The sequence below is a fragment of the Ursus americanus genome, chromosome 8 (genome assembly GCF_024610735.1).
Source record: "Ursus americanus isolate L20-20 chromosome 8, mUrsAme1.1.p, whole genome shotgun sequence".
NCBI lineage: Eukaryota > Metazoa > Chordata > Mammalia > Carnivora > Ursidae > Ursus > Ursus americanus.
In genome coordinates this window covers 13,335,608-13,359,060 of record NC_142134.1, presented here as the reverse complement: position 1 = coordinate 13,359,060, position 23,453 = coordinate 13,335,608, and positions in this window count along the sequence as shown.

The following is a 23,453-nucleotide window of genomic DNA, read 5'->3' as shown; positions in this document are numbered from 1 at the left end:
AATGCTTTTTAAATACCAAAACCTGCAAGGAAGGTAGGAAACTGGGTTTATTCAATGGTAACTCTGGGTGAGTGTTTATCTTGGCATGGAGAGACAGGCTTTTAAAGGCAGTACCAAGGGGCACCTGGGTGGCTCAGTCAGTTAAGTGTCCAACTCTTGATCTCAACTCAGGTCTTGATCTCTGGTCATGACTTTAAGCCCTGCATTGGGCTCCATGCTGGGTGTGGAGCCTACTTAAGAAAATAAATAAATAAATAAAGGCAATACTGAAACTGACAAGATTTCAGAGTTACAGAGTGCCAGAAATTTCCAAGTTTTCTACAAAGTAAGTCTCTGCAGATAGAATAATACTTTGTATTTGTTTGGTGTGTTATAGTTTATAAGGAACTTTCAGAAACTTTTTTTCTGATTTAATTCCCACATCAGCCTTGGCATTTAGGTAAGGTTGGTATGATAATCCTCATTCTCAAAAGCTAGAGTCTTTTCAGGCCAGTAGTTCTAAAACACTAAGGTTCTTGGTGACACACAAAGAGCTCAGGTGCCCTGCTTCTGTACCTTTGTGACAAAAGTCTCACTGTTCTGTCTTTTCCTTCTCCGTTGCATTTGTTATGTGATTTGAATTCCATTGTAGAAGGAACCGGTTAAATATTCTTGTGACCTAGAAAAATAATTCGTCATTAGCTTTCCAAAATGCAGCCCTCTTTTAATTGAGGGATTTCTATCAAAATAAACTGGCTGCATTTATTTCCTTCTGAGCCAGCTCTAGTGAACTCAGTATATTGCTAGTGAGTGCCCTACTGTGAGCCAGTAGCATTCTAGGTATTAGTGGTAATAATGTGACTGGGAGGCCTTTGAGCAGCTCATGATCTTGCCAAGAAAAGACGTAGGAATAATCTGATGGTAATGTAATGTGATAAGTGCGATATTAACAGTTCGAGCAAAATGTAGGGAGCACAGAGGCCTGAACAATTAATTCGACCTTGGGGGGGAAGCTTCACTGAACTGGCAACAGAGAAGAGATGGGAAAAACAAAAAATCAGTGCCCTGATTTTAAGCCTTCGTTCTGTCTTCTGGAAATGTGGGAAAAGGCAACATTCAGAAAACAAATACGCGAAGATTTTTTTAAAAAGGTATCTGAAGACTTAAAGAGCAAGAATCACCTAATTTGGAAGTTGCCACAAGGTAATTGGACGCACACGGGGTGCTATATTAATTCTAAATGGATATTTGTGACTTGAAATCCTTAGAGACCTTTCATTCACCCTATTGTACCAAACAGTAAATGCTCTTGGTACGCTTAGTTCCAGAACTTCAAGCCTAGATTAGTGGCATGCTGGTGAATATTTAACAAACGGTTCCTCTTTAAATAAAATCCTTGATTTTATTGCATTTGCTCATTTTTGTGGTATACATATACTCATCACGGGCAATTTTAAATTACCAATATCATGTCATCAAATGCAGGGTCGAGAAGTATTATACACAGTTGTCCTCCTGAGCCAGCATGAGCTGGTCTGAGCAGACAGGAGGTCTAAAAACTCAAAGCCTAGATTCCTACTTCTGGCCTGACAGAGAGCACTCAATCAGCAATTCTAATTCTGGCATGGTGATCACTTAAACTCTTGACATTTAGTTGACTCAACATCTATCGAGCCCCTTGTGCTAGGTGATATGTCAGATACTTTACTGACAGGCTTTACCATTTGCATGTTTCATAGTTCTGAAAGGTAGGCATGATTATGCACATTTTTCAGAGGAGAAACTGAAGCTCACTGGCATTCAGTGATTTTTTTCCTGATGCAGTAGTGCGTACAAGCAATATGAACCACCGTGGAGCCTGACATACTGTTATGTTATTAGAATACATTAAAATGGCCATGCTCTGTTCCAGGAGTTTGAGCTATTGGAAGATTTGTTTTAGGAAAGATATTTGCTGCAAAACACTCTAATTCTAGATCCATTGTCCTGTGCTCTGACAATTTTGCCATTTCTTGGGAATTCAGGAAGTGTTGTCTAAAGATTAGATTGTCGAAATATTTGCCTTTATTTGAAATGTTCTGAAAGGTTTAATTTTATTATTGCTCATAAAATACACTAAGACCTCAGTTTTAATTTCATATAATGTAATATTTATTCACTTAGAAATACAGTGGGTACAAAGAATAAAATGAAATGGGAAACATATCAGAATTCTACCATCAGATGACCCTTGCTGTTGTTAAAAAAGCTACAAAGTATAGAAATAGAAATTTTGAGTAGTACAGAAAGATATGAAACAAAATATGACAGCCACTCCCCTCTTCACACATGTTTTTCTCCATAGGTAGTTACTATTCTGAGAAAGTTAGTTCTCTTAGAGCCTCTTTCTCCCTCTCTCTCTTTCATATAACTGGAAAATGGAGCACATAGCTTATAAAGGGGGTTATGTCCTATTTTTGTCATGATTTTTTTGGTATGATTTTTAGATAATTTTAGAAAGTACTTTATTCTATTCATGAAGTACAAATCATTTTTATGGCTGCCTGTGGCATGTCCCCGTATCATCATATGATCATCAATAGCTGAATCATTTAATATCCATAATTAGACAGTTTATAAAAGTTACAATAGCTCTTCAATATTTCTTTCTACGCTGTTACATTTATTATGAATTAATTTGTAACAATCCATTTCCACTATAATAATAATAATAATAATAATTACTGTGTTTGGTTGCAATAATTTTACTAAGCTAATCATCAGTATTATTTATGACTTCCATAAATATGAATACTATTTCTTCTGCATCTTGATAAGGTAGCCTACAGGCCCTGAAGTTTTAGCCCCAGATACCTTTCTGGTCCCTTCTCCTACTACTCTCCTCTTCCTTCTTTTCTTTTCCAACCACACCAATCTTGTTTTTCCTCAAAAAAAAAAAAAAATGCCAGATTTACTCAAGCTTCAGAGGATTTGCTTTTGTTCATCCCCGTGTCAGGAATGTTTGAAATCCTGATACCAGAATGCATGGTTCCCTCACCTCCTTCAGGTCTTCACTCGGCCATTTCCTGCATACTTTACTTAAAATTCTACTCTACTCACTACATTGCTTATCCTCCTCCTGCATGCATTTCTCATAAGCATTTATTTAACACACAATTCCTAGGGGCATTTCTGGTACAAGTGGACAAGCCTCTTGTCCTTTGCCCCAGGGCTTACCCCTGGGGTGCCATGATGAGAGCTAGATCACGAGTCCTACGTGAGGAGCTGGATACTCCATAGATGAGAAATCAGGAAAAAATTAATATTTCTCTGCTTATGAAGGGAGAGGTAAGAAATTTTCCTCCTCCTCCTTGGAAAAGTAATGGGACTGAATCCTAATTCCAACCTTTGCTGTGTAAATAAAATCTTTCCAAGAGTCAGTCCCTGTGTCTCTGCTTTTCCAATCTAAGGATATTTCCATGTTTCTGGGCTTCATTCCTGCTTAAAAGCTAAATCCTTAGGGAGATAGCCTTCAGTCTTCCTGGAACCCTGGAGCTTAACATAGGGACCTCCTCTAGGCTGTATCAGACCATTTAACTAGACAGATGGCTACAGATACAATTCTCATGGCCTATGTATGAGAACTATCAAGAGGCTAGGTTTCTTTACAAGCATACTGAGAAATCCAGGGAAGTTTTATCTCACTGTGGAGCTACTAGTGAATATTGCCTTTCAATGACTCTTTCAAAGGTTGTTTTCGCACTTCATTGATGATAAGCATACATGCGAATCTTACCCAGGGTATCTAGGAGAGTGTAAATAATAATTCATTTCCTGGTCATGTTACAATTACTGTTTATAATTTTATAGCATAAATGTAGTACCAGCTCTTTTCTAGAACAATAATCACAGTAATCCTAGAATGTGATCTCTTTAAATGTTGATTGCCATCCTGCCCTCCATGTTTTGCCACCAATGGGGAACACAGGAAAAGGGCCTGTGGACTGAGCAAGAGCTGTCCCATTCTCCCACTCACACAAGAAATGTTTATCCTTTTTCTGGTATAGCTTAAAGCCAACTGGGGAGAGCACAAGCCACCACATTGGTTATGGGCAAGAAAGAGTATCAGTCAGAAGGTTGATTGGCATTGTAAAGCAATCATCTTGAAAGCCTTCATGGGAGATGGGCGCAGGCACACCTGAAGGGCAGCCTGATACATGGCATGAAGTCTAGAGAGAAGAATGGATAACTTCCCTGGATGTCAGGATTAGGGGGCTCTCATGATAAAGGAAATCTACTACTACCACTGTCTTTGGGTGTTGTAAACCAGAGAAGGAAGATGCAGTCAACACAGTTGAAATACAGAAGAGGAGAGCTAATCCATGGACCACACATATGGCTCAAGCTCAAAGATCACGATGGGACAATTAGGGTGTGCTAATTGTCCAATGTGTGCTATGGGTGAGGCTCACTCGGTATAGGCAATATGGCACCATTGTGGCAGCCCAATCTTGTGTGACACTATGAGAGAAATCCCATGCTGATGACTAGGGAGAGTTATCCTCTGACCAGGTCACCCTTCCAAATTTGGCCAAGGGGTCCCTGGATAATTATGTAGTCAACCTCATACTTTGTGGTGGTGGTGGTAGAGTTGGACAACACCTTGAAGGAGAGAAGTGGACCCACAAATCTAAATTAGGGATCAGGGTACTGCTGGCCCTGGCTCATCCCAGGCACTGGAGACTTTCAGGTTGAGGAAATTCCCTATTCCTTGTTTATTGATTGTTTTCATCATGAGAGGGTGTTGAATTTTGTGAAGTGCTTTTTCCATGTTTATTGAGAGAACCATGAGGTTTCTGTCCTTTATTCTACTGATACAGTATATTATATTAATTAATTAATTTATTTTTTTATATTAATTTATTTTTGAATGTTAAACCAACCTTGGATAAATTCCACTGGTTCATGGTATATAATCCTTTTCACATGTTGTTGGGTTTAGTTTGCTAGTATTTTCTGAAGGATTTTTTACTTCTGTATTCATAAGAAGTACAGATTTTTCCCACTCTCTGAAAGTAGAGTATTTCTATGAAATCTTTCATAAGCTGAAATGGCATAAAGCAGAAAAGCAATTACCATTAATTTATATGGAAAAATGTTTGAGCATTCTTAGACCTGAAAAATAACCTCTCAGGCTTTTCTGATACCTTAGGACACATCTTGCTAACCGATGCATAAAATAAATTGAGATAAAGCACAGATAGATGTTCACAGACACAGTTCGGAGCTATAGCAGCTTTATGCTAAGACGTTGAGTGTAGTTCTGGGGCGGGAGCTTGGGGGCGGGCACCCTTAATTCTCTGGGTGCATGCTGCCTTTATAAGGAATGGCTCACTGCAAAACAAAAGCTGAATGCTATTTTTGCTTTTCACTTTTTTTTGATAAAAGCAAAAATCCTCTTTGGATTTCTTTCAGTCAGCAAAAACAGGCACTGATTTAGGTTTTTTGCAAAAGCAAAGTGGCATAATGAGAACTTTCAAAAAGTTGGGGATAACTGTCTTGGTCTATAGTTTTCTTGTGATACCTTGGTGTTGGTATTGGCATTAGGGTAACACTGGCATCTTAGAATGAGTTGGGAAGTGTTCCCTTTTTCATTGTTTGGAACAGTTTGAAAAGAAATCCTCTTTAAATATTTGATACAATTTATCAGTCATCTGGATTTGAGTTTCTTTTCATGGAAATGTTTATTACTAATTCAATCTTTTTATTCATTATAGATCTTATCAGATTTTTATAATTTCTTCTGAAGTCATTTTTGGTAGTTCATGCCTTTCTAAGAATTTAGATAGTAGAGTGCGGCTACTAGAAACAAATCCTCGGTTTTGTTTACAGGGAATGACTTTATTTTGCCTTCATTTCTGAATGATAGTTCTGCTAGATATAAGAGAGTTGGGTGATAATTTTATTTTACTTTTTTTCAGCCCTTTCAATGTGTTATCCCACTGCTTTCTGGCATCCATTGTTTCTGATGTAAAGCCAGCCCTTACCTTATAGGGGCTCCCTTGTATACGATGAGTTTTTTTTCTCTTACTGCTTTTAGGATTTTTTACTTTCTCTCTGCTTCTCAATGCGATCACTGTGATATGTCTGGACGTAAATGTCTTGCGTTTACGTCATTGAACTTCTTGGATGTGTAAGTTAATGTTTTTCATTAAATTTATGAATTTTTCAGCCATTATTTCTTCAAATACTTTCTGCTTCTGTCATTCTCTTCTCTCCTCTGATACTCTCATTGCACAAATGTTTGTGCATTTGATCTTATCCTCTGATTCTCTGAGAATCTGTTAATTTTTCCTGCATTCTTTTTCCCTCTATTCTTGAGATGGTTCTTCAAGTTTGCTGATTTTTTCCTGAACTCAAATCTATTGAGTTCCACTAACACACTTTTCATTTTAGTTATATACTTGTCATTATATCTTCTTTTACTTATTTAAGCATTGTTTCCTTTAGTTCTTTGAACATATTAATAATAGCTGCTTGAAGTCTTTGGTTGCTAAGTTGGTCATCTGGACACTAGCAAAGAGATTCTTTTGCTTTCTTTTTTCCCTTGCTCCTAGATCATACTGTCCTGTCTCTTTGTATGCTTTTAATTTTTTTGTCGTTGTTGAAAACTGAACTTTTAAAGTAATATAGCAATTCTGGAAACAGGTCCCTTTCTTCTGAGGCCCTTTGTTGTTTGCTTGCTTAATATTTTAGTGACTGGCTGGACCATTTTAGTGAAGTTTGTTTCCTCTTCAGTATTCAGCCTGTGACATCCCTCCTCAGAGAATGCAGTCTTGGGTATGCTCACAGTCATCCTGGGGTGACCGTGATTTTAGCAGGGCTCCTTTTTACTGTCACTTTCCCTGATATCTTTGTTAAGCTGTTTGTCTCCGTTGGTATCACATCCAGCTGTTAGCCTCCACCAATTTCATGCTACTTGCTCTACTGTTTTTGACAATGTGCCTGGCATAAATTAGTCTACACTCTGATCCTTTTTTTTTTTTTTAAAGATTTTATTTATTTATTTAACAGAGATAGCCAGTGAGAGAGGGAACACAGCAGGGGGAGTGGGAGAGGAAGAAGCAGGCTCCCAGCAGAGGAGCCTGATGTGGGGCTCGATCCCATAACGCCGGGATCACGCCCTGAGGCAAAGGCAGGCGCTTAACCGCTGTGCCACCCAGGCGCCCCTACACTCTGATCCTTTTAAACTCTGTCCCCTTTACAGGATGGTCCTTGAGGCCAGTCTGTGTGGTTTATTCCAACCCTGAGGTGAGGTGGGGGCTCTCCTTAGCTGTTTTTATCCTAGTTATCTTTGGAAAACTCCATTGGTCTACAGTTTAGCTCATTGCTCTCATGGAGCCACCAGGCTCCTCTTAATTCCTTATCATCAAAATCCCTATTATTTTTGATGATATACTTAGATTTGAATTTCCTCATACTCTGTTCCAAATAAACTCAGTTCCCATGGGGAGAGCTTCAGAACTCTCTTTTTCTTTTTTTTTTTTTTTTAAGATTTTATTTATTTTTATTTGACAGAGATAGAGCCAGCGAGAGAGGGAACACAAGCAGTGGGAGTGGGAGAGGAAGAAGCAGGCTCCTAGCAGAGGAGCCTGATGTGGGGCTCGATCCCATAACGCCAGGATCACGCCCTGAGCCGAAGTCAGTCGCCCAACTGCTGTGTCACCCAGGCGCCCCAAGAACTCTCTTTTTCTATATTCAGCCTTGCCCCTCAGCAAAATTCCTATACCACTCTTCTGGAAACAGTGAAGTGGCCACTTCTCTTAGGGTGGCATGCCTGCTTTATGAGCAGGGTACTAAGTGAGGATCTTCTTGTAGTGAAACCTATGTCCTACATGTCTTCTGGAGCAAGGGCAATGAGGGTCCCAGTAGTCTCAACCTGCTTCACCTGGGGTAGAGCCTCTGATCTACAAGTGGGAGCTGAGTAGCAGAAAGGGACCCTTGACCTCTTGTTTGCACTTGTTTAGATTTAGCCTTTGTAACACAGAGCTGGAGGAGATAAGAAATGCTTGCAGCCTGACCCTCTAGAGATGCTGTAGCCCTGGACTGACAGGTGGGGGAGAGGAATCTCCATTTCTTGGCCACACTCATGAAAGTGGAACTTCCATTTTAAAGTGGAGCCATGGCTCAAGTGCACATGTTTTGGCTGTTGTTACAGAGACCTTTTTTTTTTTTTTTTTTTTAAAGATTTTATTTATTTACTTGAGAGAGAGAGCAAAAGCGAGAGAGATCACCGAGGGAAAGGGAGAAGCAGACTCACCTCTGAGAGGAGAGTCTGATGTGGGGCTTGATCCCAGGACCCTGAGATCATGACCCAAGCTGAAGGCAGACACTTAACTGACTGAGCCACCCAGGTGTTCCTAGTAGATTTTTTTAAAGTGAATGTTTCTTCATTTTCTATATGCCCTTAGTATATTTTAGAGACTTCAAGAGGTATTTTTAAAAAAAACAATTTTCACCAATTATGGTTGTTTTTGCAGTGAAGAGGTTCATAGAACTCCTTATATCATCATTTTCACATGATACTCAACCAGTAATAGAAGTTAAAATTTACTGAACAGTTAGTATTGCCAGAGAGCAGTTTAGGGATTTTGCATGTTTCAGCTCATCGAATTTTCACCTCAAATTTATGAGGTAGTTACTATTATGTTTCCCATTTTATAGATAAAGAAACTGAGGGACACAGAGTTTAAGAAATTTAACACAAGCTGATAAGTAGAGAGCAGGATTCAAATCCAAGCAGTCTGGTCCCTGAGTCCACACTTTCAAACATTATGCTATTTATCACCATTGCTCAAATAATACGAAGCCTCAGATTTGCTGACACCTATACATAATCACAGCAAACACGCTTCATATTATAATCAAATATTTGTTCTCACAAAATAAAGGACCTTCAAATTACTTTTACTGTTCCTGACCCACTCAGAAATTAGAATTTTAAACTACGTACAAGAAGTCCTGCTTCTTTCATTTCCTCTTTTTCTAAGTGTACCCAGAAGTTCAAAGCTGTGGTTTGGTTCTTTCTTTAGCATCTACAACTAGGCCAAGTTCCCCCTGAATTGGTAAAGCTTAAGTCACTTTTAATGGTAGATAAATCTAATTCTAATCTTCCATATATCTTAAATTTAAAATTCTACAGGGTCGAGAGAACCAGATTTTTCTTTTCTTGCTTATTTTTTTAAAAGATTTTATTTATTTATTCGACAGAAATAGAGACACCCAGCGAGAGAGGGAACACAAGCAGGGGGAGTGGGAGAGGAAGAAGCAGGCTCATAGCGGAGGAGCCTGATGTGGGGCTCGATCCCATAACGCCGGGATCACGCCCTGAGCCGAAGGCAGACGCTTAACCGCTGTGCCACCCAGGCGCCGCCTTGCTTATTTTTTTTTTGAACCAGATTTTTCTATGTAGCTTACTTAACTACCACTTCCTTCAAAAAATAGCATTGTCAAAACTGAAGTGATATTCCCAAAGTCTAAAAACACTTTTTTAAAAAAGATTTTATTTATTTATTTGAGAGAGAAAGCATGAGCAGGGGAGGAGCAGAGGGAGAAGCAGAATCCTTGCTGAGCAGGGAGCCCGATGAGGGGCTCAATCCCAAGACCCTGGGGTCATGACCTGAGCTGAAGGCAGCTGCTTAACAGACTGAGCTATTCAGGCACCCCTAAAAGCATTTTAACAAAAACTCATATTAAGTGTTATGGACTGAATTGTGTCCACTCCCTCAAAATTCATATGTTGAGCCTTAACCCCATATATGACTATATTTGAAGATAGAGACTTTAGGGAGGTAATTAAGGTTAATCGAGGTCATAAGAATGGGCCCCAAGTTCAGTAGGATTGATACCTTTATAAGAAAAGGAAGAGACATAAGAGATTGCTCTCTTTCCCTAAGCCACATGCAGAGAAGAGGCCACGTGAGGATTCGGAGAGAAGGTGGTTTTCTCAGAGTCAGGAAATTGTCTTCACCAGAAACTAACCTTGACGTCATCTTGATCTTGGACTTCCAGCTTCCAGAACTGAGAGAAAATAGATTCTTATTGTTTAAGCCACCCAGTCGGTAGCATTTTGTTATGGCAGCCCTAGCAAACTAGTACATGAAGCTTACCCATATTATCTAGAAAGCAGCTGTGCTCACCAGTAGACTACCAAATGCTTGCTGCCCATATTAATTGAAGGCAATTGGTAAACAGAAAGAGAACTGAGAGAAAAGTCAAAGCTTTGCTATTGTAGCTTCATCAGGCTATTATTCAATCTTTGCCATTTATTTGGAGTCTTCCACCTATAAACTTAAACCTTATTTGGTCCAACGTTTCATTGAGTGTTACATGTATTTAGGGAAGAGATTTAAAGGTCTATTCTCATACAGATGGCCTTCTTTGTAAAGCAGCATCTTGTGGAAAAATTGAAGTATTTATAGTAGTATATATTCTAATCTCTAAGTTTTCCTGAGGTTATATTTTCTCTTTAGGGCCTACATATGAAGGCTCTACGTAGGGCCTAGTCTGTATACTTCAATTATATGTCTTTTGTGGGGGAACAATAAAAAAGCCAAGTATTTGGCTTTGGTTTTGTCTTGAAATTCCCATTTCATGTTCTTCTCTTATTATTTTTCTAACTCCAAATGAATTCTAAGGTCTTTTATCCTTGTGTCTATTGACCTGTCCTAAGCCTGAACCTCCAAATGTCATAAGAGGTGGAATGACTTATGTCACGAGCTTTTATCAAAAACCTTGCTTTTTCTGTCTTCTTAGACTCCCATGATGTCAGCTCATACCTCAGTGCGGCTACCTGTCTTTTGACATGACTTAAGAGACGCTCTTAACTTGGTTCTCAGCTCTAGATAAAACCAAAATATGAAGGGAAAACATTTGGGTCTGGATCAAAGAAACTGTTCCACCCTCCAATGACCAACACCACCATTAGCCTAAAATCTGCCTGTGACCTTAGAACTCCCTTTGCCATCACAACCAGATCCAACTCACTCCATGCAGTTTGTAGACCATCAAGACCATGACATACTAGCATTCTGAGGTACAAACTCTGTCCAGTTGTCTCTCTGCCAAGACTAGTGAGGTAGGGTGATTTCTAAAACAGTAATTTACATTTTTCTTTCTATATTCTCTTATTTCCATAACATGCCTTCAAACAACTGGCAGACTCCATGTTTCCTTGTTTGACAGGAGGTCTGTGACATGAAAGAAAACAGAATTTAGATGCAAGAATGCAGGACACATCATATCCTGGCTTTTAATTTTTGGAGTCTAAGCCCTCCAGGGAGATTGTCGTAGGCTTCTGAAGGTGAGGAGAGAGGGATATATTGAAGGGAAACTTGAAGGAAGGAAAATCTCCTTCAGGAAAAGAGTGAGTCTCTGAGACTTGGAGATGGTAGAATTCCTGAGCTTCTTGAATGGCAGACGTTCATTGCTTCCTTCTTTTCAGCACCCCCCCAAGTGGGTGGTAGATCCTGAGAGAGGAATGGCTATATGGTTTCCCAAAGAGTCCTTCTTTTTGTTTGTTTGTTTGTTTGTTTTTTTAGATTTTATTTATTCACTTGTCAGAGAGAGAGCGCGCACAAGCAGGGGGAGTGGCAGGCAGAGGGAGAAGCAAGCTTCCTGCTGAGCAAAGAGCCCTATGTGGGACTTGATCCCAAGACCCTGGATCATGACCTGAGCTGAAGGCAGATGCTTAGCCAACTGAGCCACTGAGGCGTGTCAAAGATTCATTTACCCTAAACAGGGATGAGAGCTGCAGACCTGCAGAGGGTAGGACACAATGGCACAATGGGAGTTTCTGTGGGAACCAGCACAGATGCTTTATGGTTGGAATCTCCGGGACATCTTGCTAACAGATAAAACCATGACGTCATTAAATGAAGTGATTGAGGTTTAATTTTAAACCAGATTGGCCAGGTGAGGATTCAGCTTTGAAATCAATATATTGCACTCTTTCTCACTGAGATTTTAAGCTAAAAGATTTCTGTGCATTTTATGGAAATCTACCCATACATGCAACTGTCTCTATAGTTTGGCATTTCTAAACAATTGAGATTGATACTTTGGAAAGGAATCTCAAACCTTATCAATACGAGACCCTGATTTACTACAAAAGAAACTGTCAAATCCTTTGCAATTGCAGGTATCAGCTCTAGAGATCCCCCAAAGAAGCAGCTTCAGTCTTGGGGGGATTTGTTCTCCTAAAGCTGGGAACACTGAACATATACTTACTTGGTCAGATGAGGTAGAACAGTGGTGTTGATTGGTATTTGGGAAAAGTAAAAGAGAAAGAAGAAATAAAAAGGGTGGGGGTGGGGAACGAAAATGAGAATGTAAATAAGAACCTACCTTAAACTTGGAATCTTTTTTTTAAAAGATTTTATTTATTTATTTATTTGACAGAGAGAGAGACAGCCAGCGAGAGAGGGAACACAAGCAGGGGGAGTGGGAGAGGAAGAAGCAGGCTCCTAGTGGAGGAGCCTGATGTGGGGCCTGATCCCAGAACGCTGGGATCACGCCCTGAGCCGAAGGCAGACGCTTAACGACTGTGCCACCCAGGTGCCCCTAAACTTTGAATCTTAAACACAGGACATTATGGACTGTTTTATCCCCTTGGTACCCTCTTAGCATATTTGCCTTTTTTTTTTTTTAAAGATTATTTATTTATTTATTTGACAGAGAGAGACAGGCTGTGAGAGAGGGAACACAAGCAGGGGGAGTGGGAGAGGAAGAAGCAGGCTCATTGTGGAAGAGCCTGATGTGGGGCTCGATCCCATAACGCTGGGATCACGCCCTGAGCCAAAGGCAGACGCCTAACGGCTGCGCTACCCAGGCGCCCCAGCATATTTGCCTTTGTTCCTGGCATCTTTGGGGAGAGTTAGAGGAATTCTGAATGGCCTCTGTGGTAGTACTGCCAAAAGTATTTGACTCTTTCCTTTAGCAGACTCAAAGCAAATGCAACCTGAAGTCAAGCATGGTTTTTTACTCATAGACATATTTGAAGTGTTTATTCCACACATATAGTGAATACCACAAATTTTTTAAAGCGAATGAGCCATATTTTCAATCTTTAGGTAGTAACAATGGCACGGGTGGGGGGACAGGATTAAGAAGGTGAATAATTTAAATGAGAGGTGGTAGAAGTAACTTAATACACTTTTCTTAAGCACCAGGAAAATTATTTCAATTGTATGTCTTTTCTCCACATTTTCTTATGGACCTTGGTGGAGAGTGTGGATCTCCTGGTTTCAAGCACTGATCTTGCACTTACGAGCTTTCTGACTCTGTGCTCTCTGGACCTGAGTTTCTTCTGTAATAAACTAGTTATAATAGCATTGTTGTAAAAACCGGGTTAAATAGTACCTGTAAAAATGCTGTGAACTAAAAAATACTGTATAGTGCTAGGGTGATATATCGCAAATATGACAGTGCCACTTTCTCTGCTATTGAAAGAAAAGACCTGATTAAAAAAAAATGCCTTTTGTGAGGATCTAACTATCTATTTGTATTACACTTACACACACACACACTTCCTCACACACACATTGTCACAAATACACATCCTACCCCACACACATACCACACACACATCACAGCTCTGAAAACATTAAATTAAATTTCTTTCCATATGGCTCAGAACATCTGGTGATTAACAGTTAAATAAAATTAATGAGGCCTTCCATTTTTATTAGTTACATAGTCATCCATTGGAAGCAATCATTTTTTTCCAAAAGATCTCTGTGTTTTAGCCCCCTTAATCTCCAAGTTTCCCTGGCTGACCTGACTTTGAACCTTGCTCCTTGTAGATAAAGGGAAAGTATTTGGCTTACACTAAAGGAGCTAACCTTTCCCTATGCATCTCATTGCAAGACTCCCATTCATCCCTGCTGTGCTTGCTGTAAATCAGAGGACCTTCAGCTTTAATGTTTACTGCTTTTTATTTCTTTATTTCTTTTTGTCTACAATACCAAATATCCTAATTGTGTGTGTGTGTGTCTGTGTGTATTATGTATGACAAGCTTGTTCTATAGTGCATGCTAATGACTTTTTTAGCCATGGGCATTTTAGTGTAGTAACATCGTGTTCAAACCAAGAAATAATTTATATTCCACCATGCCCTGGCAACATTCATTGCTACTAATATGGAAATAGTGTGGAATTGGACATTTTCTTGTGACATATTGCTTAATAAATTATAAACATTATCCTATCAGAACTGACACTGGTACATAAATGACAACATAAATGACCATTTGCAATATCAGGTGGCTTATGGTTCAGCGTGAATATTTATTATGATTTAATATGAATACTTAATATCCTATAAAAGTTGTATATGTCACTACCAGTAAAATTTAAGGTGCTTTGGTGATTTTAACATTTAAAAGTCGTAGAGTTTAATAGCCTTACTAGGATCTTCATATTCTAAATGATTGATTTTAAAGCTCCATAGGTTTCAAGAGGTGACTAGCGAACTCATTTCAATTGCATTAAACTACAAAGAAAATGTATCTTTAGACACCATCTGGCTACTTATCAAAACAGATAAGAACATTTTCACACCTACTGTTTCAAATGAAATGAATGCACAGTAAAAATTATTTCCTTAATATAGGAGGTAAAAATATATGCTGCTTATTTTTCTGACTTTTAAAAGTCTTCCTTCTCCATTTAACCACAAATGTTATTTTACAATTAGTAGCAGCACCCAAGAAGCTATTTTAAAATTCTCTAACTCATTTACCCATTTTCTAGATGAGGAAACCGGCCTTTGGAGCTTAGCAACTTGCCCCTGGTTTTGTTAGCTGGGTGGTAGCACTCTGAACCCAGCTTTCTGAAGTTGTTTTCATACACCAGGCTACACTTCATTGTCCTGAAAAAAAGAAATCGATTTGGCATCTTAGACCTAGGAATGTGACCAATTTTTAAGTGATTTTAGTGTCCATGGGTGGCTCAATACAATAAAACAAAACTACAATGTGTAAAGCACTTTATAAAGGACTTTTCACATTCAGTATATTCCTAAATTCTTATAACCACTCTGTAAAGCAGATTATCGATCCTCTCGTTTTCCTGGTGAGGAAAGTTAAGCTCAGAGCAGTTTAATAAATTGTTTGCAGTCAGACAGCAAGTAATAGCAATGCTGTCACTCAATCGTAAGACCAGTGGTTACACAGGTGATACTCCTTGTACCGCACTATTTTTGTTTTGTTAATCTAGAGCCACTAATAATTTCAGGATTTATAATTACCTTGGGAGATTGAAGCTTCCTATGGTTACATTAAAAAGAGTCCCTGGGGTGTCTGGGCGGCTCAGTCGGTTAAGTGTCTGCCTTTGGTTCAGGTCATGATCCCAGGGTTCTGGGATTGAGCCCCGCATTGGGCCCCCGGCTCAGCGGGGAGCCTGCTTCTCCCTCTCCCATTCCCCCTGCTTGTGCTCTCTCTCTCTCTCTGTCAAATAAATAAATAAATAAATAAAATCTTTTTTAAAAAAAGAGTCCCTGCATCCATGTGAAAAAAGTAAAAAATAACCTGAACCTCCTGTCTTATGTTCTGGATTCTAGAGTTATGCCTGCTAATGGGGAGATGTAGGGAGTGCAGTCATCTACGGTAGTTTATCCTGCCATGGGGGAGAGCGTGCACTTTGAAGCTGCAGAAAAGAGCTGAAGGAATTGTGAGATGATGTTCCGTGATTGTCCAAATTCGCTTTCTTAAGCTATAAAGACTGAACATGCTAATTAAAAGAGCTGTGTACGCTACAAATGGCAACTAGGCCCTTTTAGCAATAACATTGTTACATAGAGGAAGGTCTAGAGAGGGTGAGTATTAAGATTTCCATCTTACAGCAGGGATGGAGGTAGAAAATAAATATTCATACCTGCAAAGAGAAAATAATAATTCTGCATCTGCATTAATGTCCACTGAGGTTTGAATACCAGAAGTTCTGGACTAGGTCATGAGCCAAGAAGGAGATGGCGTGAAGAATGGTGTAATAGTCATCTATTTCTGGATTTAGAGGCTTAAAATAACAGTGCTTATTATTTCAAAGTTCGAGTGGGTCAAGAATTCTGGTGCAGGGGCGCCTGGGTGGCGCAGTCGTTAAGCGTCTGCCTTCGGCTCAGGGTGTGATCCTGGCGTTCCGGGATCAAGTCCCACATCGGGCTCCTCGGCTGGGAGCCTGTTTCTTCCTCTCCCTCCACCCTGCTGTGTTCCCTCTCTCGCTGGCTGTCTCTCTGTCACATAAATAAATAAAATCTTAAAAAAAAAAAGAATTCTGGTGCAGCTTAGCTGAATGATTCTGGTTCAAGGCCTCTAAGGAGGTTATAGTCAAGATGTTGACTGAAGTTGAAGTCATCTCAAGGCTTGACTGGGGAGCAATGGTTCCCTTGCATGGCTGTTGGCTGGAGGCCTCAGTCCTTACTTACCATAAGGGCTTTTTTCATAGGTCTGCTTGCGTGTTTTTATCACACGGCAGTTGGCTTCCCCCAGAATGAGTGAGCTAAGAGAGAATGCCAGGTGAAAGTTGCAAGGCCGCTTATGACCTAATCTGGGAGGTCAGACACTCTCATTCTCACCAGATTCTCTTCATTAGAGGTCAGGCACTAAGTCACACTCAAGGGGAGGGGGGTTTGGCTCTAGCATTTGAGAGATGAACTAAAAAAAGGAATGGTGGATATATTTGATGTCCACAGATGAGTTGATGGGTGTGTATGTGATTTAATGCTTAGATTTAGAAGGAACTTGAGATAGCGCCATGTCCCAATCCCTCATGTGACATAAAATCTAATTAAGACTGAGTTGCAATGATTTCACCACAACACATGACTGTTGGTGGAAGAGCTGTGGCAAAAACCATATTCATCTGGATCCCAGACTCCTGCTTTTTTCATTTCCAAATATACGAGCTTTAAAATATGTTTTTAAAGTCTGTTCTTCCTATGTATTTGGAATACAGTGAAAGTTTGCTAAATTAGTTTTAAGAAGGCCTAGAAAATGTAATGACAAGTTTCTACAGTCAGACAGCAAGGCTAATGCTGCCAGAGCCAGGCGCAACAGTCCATCTGTCCTTCCCTGTTCTATAAACAAAGAAGCATTCAACAAAGCTGACCACACAGCACATGCTGCTAAGATAACAAACAAAAATGTGCCTCCTCAGTTGAAACGTTTCCTGACTTCACTTTCCCAGCCTGCAAAACCAGTGGCCCCTTCCTCTGTGTTCTCACCGTATTCTTCTGTTTCAGGACCTCTAACACTTCGTATCATCCTCTGCCTCTGCCTCTTCTACCTTCCAGGACCTCAGCTCTGTCCTCCTCCTCATTCTGGATTCCCAGTACCCAGCATGCTGCCTAGTTTCCTGATAGACACAATGACAGATAATAACGGTAACATTGTTTTATGGAATTATTGAGTGCATGTCATTTAAAAAAAATACTTGAATCTAGGACTTAAAAAGGAGGCAAGTTTGTTCATAATGCAACTATCTACTGTGTGACTGCAGGTTGCACTGTACAGCTTCCCAGCTGGACTATGCATTTTAAAAACATATTTATTGAGCTATAATTGACATTTATACATTGTGTAAGTTTAAGGTATAATATATTGATTTGATACATTTATATGGCAATGCGATTGCCATGGTAGTATTACCTAACACTTCTTTCATGTCACATAATTGTCATTTTTTCTAGTGGGAGAAACAACTAAGATCTAATCTCCTAGCAAGTTAATGTTTATAATACAATTTTGTTGTCTATCAGACCATACATTTTTAAACAGTTTAGGACAGGTTTATATAGAAATCGGACAGTAGTTTTTAAATTTTATTTTATTAATTGGATTCTCTGTGGCACCTCTTGCTCAGTTGAAAGTGACATGGCAGGCACCCGGCAATCTCTTAGAGTGAAGTTCTCTTTGTATAATTGTGAGGCACAAAACATACTATGAAAGAACATGACATTACCTTGACCACCACTAGGTGTCCTCTGTTGGTTATTCTGGTCTATAATAAATGTTTGCTTGATTTCTATCCTTCTGTTTATTTCTGTAAGATTTCAGAAGCAGATATATCTTAATGATTTTTATAATAACCATTGGAAAAGGCTGACAGAGACACAATTAAACAGTGTAAACTAGTCTGAATTAACTGAAAACGTATATGAAGTCAATGAGAGATTTTCAAACTCTGTGAAGTTTTTTGAGTTAAACTTTTTTTAGTGACATAGTTTTCCCATAGTTTCCCAATTTTCCAAAATTACTTTTTCCTCCTCCCCTTTATAGCTAGTCTCTTTCCTCCCCATATTTATATATTTCTTTATCTATAAAGATGAAGAAAAAAAAGGCCACCTCCATTTAAACTGAGCTGTGTCTATTTCATGTTCTTGGCTTTGAAAATTGTCTTTCATGCTATGTGCTTTTCCAGATTTAGAAATAATTGGATACTGCTGTAAGTTAAATAAAAGTGTGTCTAAGTATTTCATAAGCACAAAGGATTATAAACTGTAGTAAGAGCTGGTAGCTCACGGGCAAGAGATGCTAAGCACCTTGGAGTTATAAATTCTTCACCTTTCATCTTATAGACTTGAAATAGGATCCCTCCGCTTTCTCAAAGATCTCACTTAGACACATTTACTGTAACCTCATAACCTCATAGACCATCTTTGGCATAAATCATTTTATGGCTCCCCATCTTTATTCAAATTTCAACCCTAGAGTCTAATATAAACATTTTATTTTTTATTAAATCCTGAACTTCCTCAACTTTTCTTATTTCTTCACACCTTACATCTATCTTCTTTCTTTCTTTCTTTTAATTTATTTTGAGAGAGAGTGTGAGCAGGAAGTAGGGGAGAGGGAGAGGGAGAATGAGAATTTTAAGCAGGCATGGGGCCTGATGCAAGGCTTTATCTTTTGACCCTGAGATTATGACCTGTGCCAAAGTCGAGAGTTGGATGCTTAACTGACTGAGCCACCTAGGTGCCCCCATACCTTCCATCTTTAGAATATTTTCTCTTAGGATATGATCTTCCTTCCTGATGGGCAACTTCTGTGTCAAATTCTTCTCTTCTTACTTCTCATTCACCAGTTTTCTAATACCTGGAATGTATTCCATTAAATCACAGCTTATAGAGAAACATAAAGCATAAAATTTTATTTGTCATTACCCATAAATGAATTAAATGAATTTAATGGGCCATTACTAATAATATTAGTAGTAATATCAATCCAAATATAAGGGAATTAAAAGCATGACTATACTGGAATAAAGTAGTTGGAATAGAATGGCTCCAAAGAAGTATGTCATGTATATAACTGGTCAAAGAGAGCCACTGTTTATTTAGTAGATAGAGACTATGAAAGGATTGCTAGAGAACACAATACTCAGATTATTGTAGAGGAACAATGATTTGAAAATTGCTAAGGAGATTACTAGCTAGTCAAGTTGATACATTAAAAAGAAACGAGAAAGGAAAAGTCCCAGGAAACAATGGGTCAAATGTCATACAGTATGGTTCCTGTACTTTGATGCAACATCTCAAAAACCTTCCTTGGAGGATTCAGTCATAAGAACTCACAGTAGGTAGAGAAATGAGAGAAAGTGAAAAGAGAGAAAAGGGGTATTATAAGAAAGAGATTGAGAGAGACAGACAGACACACACGTACGGAAAATGATGATCCATTATAAAAACTCGGGACAATTTAGGCAACATTCAAAGGAAAAGATTGGATGAGGGTACTGGCAGTTATCTTTTTCTTTTTGGCTTACACCTTCCTCAGGGAAAGACATTACAAGTTTGGGGATGAAGAGGGCTGATATTGAAAGGAACCAAGAAAATTTTCAAGAAGCTAGTAAGGAGATTTTTGGAGGAAATTTTGGGGGACTGTATGTGTTGCTCAATGTTGTCTTTGCATTGAGAGTTTATTTTGATTCTGGACAGCTAGGTAAGAAAAGGAGGTTTCCAAAAGAGAATAATTAAGAAGATTAACAGCAGGTTTTACTTCTAAGACTTTGAGCTCAGATTTTAGACATAGAAAATAAAAAATGAAGAAAATATTAAGATCTAATGCCCTTTTCATGATTATAGATATGTATTTCCTGGAATACATGCTGTGGCCAGATATTCAGAAGTGACCTTTAATGGTGTGGGGCCACATGAAAGCCAGAAATAAGGAGGGATCCAGCAGTCATTTCCTGGCCAACTTGCTTTTGAGCATTTTTTGAAATATGGGACACAAAAAGGAGGAGCAAAGAGAAGGATGAGTTATATACCGTGACCCCAAATGGATCATTTAATCCAAACCCCAATACTTGTAAAGAGGATATGAGTCCACCCAACCGGCCTTTGAAATAAATAACCACATGTGTAAAACAATAAGCAGAACTCACAGAGTTTCCAAAGTGAAAAGGAAATAAAGACATAATCTAGTCCACCTTTCTTTTATTTTCTAATGAAATCTTTTTACTGCATCCTTGATAATGAAAACCAAATCTCCATTGGAAATTTTTTTTTTTTTTGAGTGTACTCCTTATTTCCCCAAATACCAGTGCCTATTTTGGGGTAACTCCCTGTATGAAAAAGTTCCATCTTGGGTTATTCTGTTCTTTGTAACTTCTGCTTATCCTAGCTCTGTTTCCTGGATGCCATTTTGATTTAAGTATCTATATCCACATATAATGCCCATTCTAAGTTTTCTTATTCTCAGACGAAGCTCTATAAAATCTTCCATTTGTTGCCTATATGTTTTCATTCATAGACTCTTCCTCATCTCCAGGTGCTTCAGATTCACTTAGTTGAACACAATGTCCGTATTGAGAAATAAAAAAAAAAAAATGAGACTGCTGCTGTGGTGGTGGGCAGCATTAAAGAGAGAAATAATAATATTCATTATGACAAAATTTGTCTAGAAATTCAAAGTGACAACTAGAGTAAGTTATCATGGAAAATTGCAGCTGGTGTAGGTAGCAAGCCGTATTATAGATGATGAAGCCGGAGTTAGGAAGGTGGAGATTCAACCTGACAGATCTGTAACTAGAAGCAGAGGTTTAAGAACACAGAGAGGGTCAAGGAAATGAGCAAGTGCTATTGTCTGGACAACCAGTGTGAGGAGAGGGGCGATCTATGACACAGCGTATAGGCCATCAGTAAATCAGTGTAGAATTATCAATTACTTTCTAACAAAATGATGTGGGAGCATCAAATTTGTACAGAACAGCTATGGAAAAATGATTTTTAATAATAATCACTAACATTTCTTTTGCACAAGGCAAATGTTTTATTTTTTTTATTTTTATGTAAATTATACAAACATTTGCAAAGTCAAAATTCAAAAAACTATTTGGAGATGTAAAATTGACCAGAAATCACCCTGCCATGAGAAAACCATATTTCCTGTTTGGTGATCATTTCCTTTACTGCATCTCTCGATGCCCACCCATGTGCCCACCCAGAAGTGTGTATGCACGTATAATGTTACACATTTGGGTCTTAGCAAATATATTATTTTTTGTGAACACTTATCTTTTCAAGTTTTTTTTTTCCTAAATTTTTCTCTTTCTTTCCTCTTCTTTTCTGTCCTTTGTGCCACCTCTAGGTGATCCACGTTATGAACTTCATGAGTCAATTCCCATAGGCATCTTCATGCTCCAAAATCATACATACATGTGAGGGTTTTATTTAGTCACAGTTTGTTTTATGAATGTGGGATTGTATTATATACATGTTTCTGCAACTTAATGCTTTTCTCAAAACTTTTCTAGTTTATTTGGTGGAGCTCTAGTGCATTGTTTTTTATGGTTGTATAATATCCTATGATAAGAATGTATCACAATCTATTTTCCTACTGAATGGCATTCTCTTTGTTTTAGGCTTTTGCCATGATAAATGTGTAATAATCATCATTGTCTATATAGTCTTACTCACTGATGCTTTTATTTCTATGGGATAATTTCCCAGGAGTGGGATTGCTGGGCTTACCGACATGTACATTTTAAATTTTTAATTGACATTGCCAGATGGCTTTCCAAAAAGCCTGCAACAGTTCACATTTCCACCTTTTTTCCTATATCCCTGCCAGTAGTGAGATTATTACTTTCATTTCTAGCAGTCTGATGGGTGAGCTGTGATAGCTGTTATTATTGTAATCTCCTTTTTTTTTTTTCAACTAGTAGTGACTGCCTATTCATATGTTTGGTCATTTTTATTATATGCCTGAGTATTAGAATTTAAATAGAAATTTAATACATTTTTTGTATCATTAGGAATAAATACAATATGTGAAAGAAAATAAAACCTTTAAATATACTTTTTATAATAGCAAGCATTCCATGAATCTCTCTTAGTGTCACTTAATCCTAAAGCAATTAGAGAATCTGTCAACATCCCATGAGTATGGGTGGGCAGCGTTAAGAGAATTCATTCACTTGTAGAAAGCTGAAGCTCAGATAGTATCTGTTTTATGGGATATACATAATTTTTAAATTAATAAGTGGTTGGATTAGAAGATTTAAAGATAGAAGGAAGCCATACATGGTGGTAGGTGAATGTGGTTGAACTCAGCATACCAACACAGAATGCCCAAATCCTGAGAGGGAGAGTGGAAAAGGGAGAGTTGCATTGAACATGGAACGTTGAGCAGAGACCTGCTTGGCAGAGAAGGCGACGACACAGAAGCTAAGACAAAGAGCGCACACGTTCTGCTGTAGAGGATGCACATTTGTGCTAGTGGCCCTGTGTGAAGGCCTTGCTCCCAGTTATCTCTAATCTGCTTTAGCCAACACCTCTCAGTATGGCTCTTGACAGCATGAGACCTGGGTAACTACTTGACATCTCAACTCCAAGGCCGGTAGTTTTTTCCATTACTTTGCAGATGGTTATTTGTAAAATAACTAGGATTTGTTTTAGGCCAAATGTTAGGCTGGATTATTTTTTATTCTGGACACTTTATCAATTTGCACATTTACTTTAAATTCTTATAGTTTAATACATTTATATATTTTGAGTCAATCCAAAGGTGAATTTTTCAAAATCAGTTTGGCCATTTGTCTTCCAGAACAGTGATAAAATATCTTTGACACCACTGATGAGAGCATGCAGTATTCCTTGATCTCCGATAATTCAAATATGTCTAAGGTATTGATTTTATGCTCGGTATGGCAGAATTTTAAGTAGGGAGATAAAAATAAAGCAACACTGAAAATAAGTGGAGTGGATTATAAAAAAACAAACAAAAAAATCCTTATATTACAGGTTTTGGATGAAGTTCCGTAAAGATCCTCTTGGCAAAGGGTGGGAAACGTGGCAGCAAGACATTTAAGGAAATTTTCTGATGGATCATTGGTTGATCACTGAGTTACACTGATACAAGGGTGCCCCCTAGGAATACAAGCTTACAAATAAAAGCACAATACACCAGACATGCCAAGAGATTTCATTATGTAAAATG